Source organism: Lactuca sativa, chromosome 1 (assembly GCF_002870075.4).
Source record: "Lactuca sativa cultivar Salinas chromosome 1, Lsat_Salinas_v11, whole genome shotgun sequence".
NCBI lineage: Eukaryota > Viridiplantae > Streptophyta > Magnoliopsida > Asterales > Asteraceae > Lactuca > Lactuca sativa.
The window spans coordinates 190,970,752-190,975,992 of record NC_056623.2 but is presented as its reverse complement, the minus strand read 5'-3'; the positions used below and the strand labels follow the sequence as shown (position 1 = coordinate 190,975,992).

Here is a 5,241-nt window from a genome sequence, read left to right as displayed (position 1 = left end):
ATATCCCTGGTCGTCGTCAGATGAATGGACCATAAGATATAGTATCTAAGGAATTAGGATCAGATATAAATTTTAGGTTTTTAAGTTCATCATGTCTTGTAACAAATAGTATGTCCTAAATCTGTCACAAATTTTTCGTGTTTAAGTGGACCACAATACCGACGATCGACCAGACAAAGATGTGAATATGGAAGGTACCGACAAGTGGATAAAGGCTGTCTAAAAAATTTGATCCCAAATCACTCTTATAGTTAGATATCAATTTTATTTTTGTTAAATTTGTCATAGTTTCTTCTAATTTAAATATTAGGGGAAAACTAAAAATTAAAAATAATGAAAATTAAAAGTTAAAAAAACAAAGAAAAATCAGAAAAATTAAAAATCCAAAAATATTTTTGTTTCCGTTTTAATTTGTGTGCTAAGTTTTCTTTTAGTTTTGTTTTGTCTTGAAAAGTGATTTCAGGTATAGATAAGACTCATGGAGTTTTGTTGAAGATTTCTGAGCTAAAGGCTTCGTTCGTGAGCATCGAAGAATTCTCATTCGAAGGAGCAAGAAATGAAGATTATTCTTTCAAATTCAATCTTTCAACCGCAGAAGCAAGGTGAAGCAGAAATTGAAGATTATGTGACGGATTGCATTGAAGCCTCCTCAATCAGTGTGCTGTTATCGTTGTACCTACTGAAGTGATCTAGAAGATTTGTTCTCTCTGATGTTCTCTCTGAAGATTCTCAAGCTGAAAGCGCTATCTTTCAAGAATCAGTACATCAAGCCACCTCACCCAACGTGTGTTCAATGCCAAATTCTGAAGAAAAGCCCAACTGCTCAAGATGAAGTCATTCATTGAAGATTCATCAAGTTCATCTTGAAGTCGTGAAGAATTTGAAGATTAATTCTGAAGCCAAGTTCCCAATGAAGATTATCAAGAAAGCCAGCTACTTTTTAGGGGGAGCTTGTTGGGTCATTAAGAAAAGAAAGCTATAAACCAAGGGGGGAGATTGTTGGGTCAAAATATGGTTTATACTTTACTTTTCTCTAATATTTATGAATTTATGGTCTAGTTTACGGCTGAATTTACGGCCGTAAACTCATTTACGGCCCATGTGTTATCCGGCCCATATTCCAAGTATAAATAGAGGTGTTAGGGTGAGGAGTAGAGATTGATGAACTAGAAGAAGTTTACGGCCAGAGAGAACAAGGAACGTTTGTATGGGTGAATCTTGTGTAAGGAACTTAATTCATATTATAATACATTCAAGATTCATATTATTCTTCTTCTCAATCTCTTTTATTTTATTTGACATCATCCGTTTGATTGGGATTCCGCACCATCAAACGGATCTGACTGATACACGGGCAAATTAGGGATTTACACTCTTCCTCCGGAATCATCTTTCTAGCGAAGCCGCCATTCCAGAACACCGGAGTACTCATGCATAGAGTACCTCATGTTCTTATCCTTTCTGAAGAAATCTCAGCACTCCTTCCCGAAGTATCACTTATACAGTACGTTAAGTTCAATCCAAAGATCCATACGGTTGATCTATCGCTGAAGAATGTATACATAGGGGTGGTATATAATCAAGGTTCTACAGATTTAGAATTGATGATTCCACTTTAACTTCTTTTCCTCATTGGGATGTGAGCTTAAAGAAGAATCAATTATTCGACTACCTTTACAATCTTAATTATAAACGACTCGTATACACGAGACTGCGAGTGCTGAACCATGTATGACTTCTAATATGAGCTTCAGGACGGAGAACTGTCCAATACTACGAGTGATAGCATTGTCATGCGAACAAACTTAGCACCCAATACAACTTATGTAACCCTATCTCCCTATGGTCTCACACTAACGGAGATACAAGAACTGTTCGGACAGCTTAACAGAATGATAAGACCAAGCTCCTCACCTTTGAGAGCTCCAGTCTTATTCTTCAAGAAAACAGACTTCAGCGGGTGCGATCATACCAGCACTTATGCATCGGATCCCATCAGAACTCCGCAGTTAAGCGTGCTTGGGCGAGAGTAGTACTAGGATGGGTGACACCCAGGGAAGTCCCCGTGGTGCAGACCTCGACAGGACTTCCATTAGAAATTATTACCTTCTGCCTTGCATAGATGAATTGGTTGACCCACCGAAAGGAACTATTTACCTTTCAGAAACAGGTCTGAGGTCCAAACATCATCAGTTACGAGTTTTAAAAGAGGATGTCCCGAGGAAAATCTTACAAACTCGATGCGAACACTACGAGTCCGTAGTAATACCCCTCGAATAGGACTAATACGCCCACAGTATTCATGGATCTGATGAATAGGGTGTGTCGTCCTTACTTGGATCAGTTCGTCATCGTCTTCATTGATGACATACTCATCTACTCTCGTAGTAAGAAAGGGCAAGGAAACATCCACAACTTAACCTACCCCGCGAACCTAGTAACGTACATTTTACCTTTCATGTCTCGAACTTGAAAACTTACCTTTCCATTAGAAATCTCGTAATCCCACTCGACGAGATCGAGATAAACAAGATCATCGCCTTCGTGGAAGAACCGTAGTGACCATCAATCAAGAGGTAAAGCGGTCGAAGAAATGCCGCCTCCTATTAGTGAAGGTTCGTTGGGATACCAACCGAGGACCTGAATTCACTTATGAGAGCGAGAACCAATCGATTTGGAAGTTTCCCCACCTCCTTACTCGATTTTTCATACCTACTCCTTTACCTAAATTCTAATTTCGGGACGAAATTCCCTCTAACGGGGGGATGATGTGACAACCCGAAATCTTCCATCCAGTACATTCAAACACTTCATTTAAAATTCAAACTCATTTCTGCTATCTTTTAGCACAATTAGGAGTATATTTGAGCGTTTAGAGCCTTGTGTACTTAAGGAATAAGTATCGGGGTTTATCGGCTGAAGTTATAGCTCAAGGAAATGACCTTAAACACCCCTACAAGGAGTTCACAGCCAACACATGGGAGTTTACGGCCGTAAACTCCATGTGGGCCGTAAACTCTTGCTTATATGGTGAAGAGGTGGTCATTTGTTCATTCCTCCCTTCCATTTGGCCCAAATCCTCTCAAGTATCATCCCGATCTTCGTCCCCGATCTTCAAAACTCATAAGCTTATTGTCTTAACTAGTTGATATCTTGCATGAACTAGTAATCTTACATGATTTCATCCGTGAAATCATTCCATTTTGTAGATCTTCAAGTTTCACCAAGAACACACACTAGTGTTCTTGGCCAAAACCGACCATTCAAGCTTCTAGATTGTAAGTACTCTTTATCCAACTCATAGTACACTAGGTTTATCATATTTAGAGCTTAGAAAACATAAGAAATCATGGGATTCAAGGAGTATACGGCCAAGACATGTTCTTGGGTCGTAAACCCCTTTTAAGGGTGAAAGTGACACCCCAACACCTTAGTAAGCCTTGGTTAGTGACATAGAACCTTACACCATTGACCTAAGGACCACAATTCACGAAATGGTACTTCTTACCATGAGTTTACGGCCATAAACTCATGGGGAAGTGGTCCCAGGACCATAAACACAATACAATCTCATGTTACGACCTTTAACCCACCCAAACACTTGTTTAAAGCTTTGGAGCACTTAACCACTTAAGCCCTTAGAGTTTTAAGCCCCTTTTGGTGACCAATTGAGAGTTTATGGCCAGGAGTAAACTCCCCTGGGCCATAAACTCCAACAAACATGGTCATTGGACCATAAACTCCCGTATGAGGCCTTGCACTCCTTTGTTGCAACCCGATAGCCTCCTAGCACTTGACCAACGTGTTTTCCTCACAATAGGATGTTTATAAATGTTTAATTAGTGTTAAAATCACTAATTGTTTATATACATATGTCTTCATATGTAATTAGGACCATTGTGTGTGTCTAAGTCTTCACTTGACACCAAGCACTTGTCCGACACTTCCTTCTGATCCGCTCACTGCAGGTTAGTTCATACCCCTTAATTAACCTTTTTAAATGTTTTTAAATGTTTATAAATGCTTTATGGGGGGGGGTAATACAAGTTGAATCATGTTTAGTTATTATAACAATCACATGTGATTAATAACTAGCCTACAAATGGATTTACTATACGTTAGTTGTTTTACCAAACAGATTTCTTTAAATGACTTTCTTAAACGTTTTTACACGTTTAAAACTCTTTATCAAACTGTCTTACACACTGTAAGTTTCCTTTCAAACTCTATTGCAAATGTGTTCCCAAACAAAGGTTTTCCTCATACTTAAACTGTCTTATCAAACAAAATACTTTAAAATCATTTTACAAACTGACATCAAGTCATCGTTTCTTAGTATTATACTTTTCAAAGGTTTTACAAAACTTCATTTATGCTTTTATATTATCAAATGCATGCCCATATATGTATAGTTATATAAGTAATGTTTAAAGGACTTAGGAAGGCTAGTTCACTTTACTTCTTTTTCCTCGTTGGGATGTGGCTTTAGGGTATCGATTAGTCGTCCGAATGTCGTCTAACTATTAGTCATATACCATGTATACATATATAGACATAAAAGTTTCCTCGACCAGTCAGTACCTTTGGGTGGAAAAGGCATTCTTCAGGTTATACACGTACATTACTAGTAACTATAATAGGTGTAGTTAGGAGATACTATTTACCATTCCAAGTACAAGGAATCACACAAGAGTCAGTTCATTCATGAGTCTATACTAGACATTACATGTTACATGAATACGTCTACATAAATACGCTTACATGAATACGTTTACATAGATACATTTACATGGATACTTGTACATAGATACTATATGATGAGATAGTATTACATATTATACGTGTAGATTAGTTCTGTCTATCCTAGTACAAAAGGACACTAGATGGGACTAACCATTCTGGCACCCAACTGTTAGCAACAGAGGTAATGAACATCTACGGATGCCTACGGTTAATACTTATACTAGGGTATCTTTACAGGACTAACCGTTCCTACACCTTGCTGTTAGCTACAGAGGAGAATGAACATCTATGGACGTTCAAGTTTAATACCATTTCAACAGTCGCGATGTCGAGTTGATCCTAATACAAAAGGATAACACTTACATGGCTATATTTTCTCTATTACTTTTATTTTGTGATACATTCACATAAACGACGAGGTAGACTATATATGTTGTTAATGGTAGTCATACAAGGGAGAAACCAGCTTTGTTACTTTCAAAACAGTCTAGTCTTGGT

At 37.9% G+C, this 5,241-nt stretch overlaps 1 non-coding gene across 1 annotated transcript; it reads left to right on the top strand.

The window, feature by feature from the left end:
- Positions 1–1,958: 1,958 nt before the first annotated feature.
- Positions 1,959–2,077, top strand: LOC111890338 (5S ribosomal RNA). The gene has a single exon (XR_002849817.1). It is a non-coding gene; the product is annotated as a 5S ribosomal RNA (ribosomal RNA).
- Positions 2,078–5,241: the final 3,164 nt, after the last annotated feature.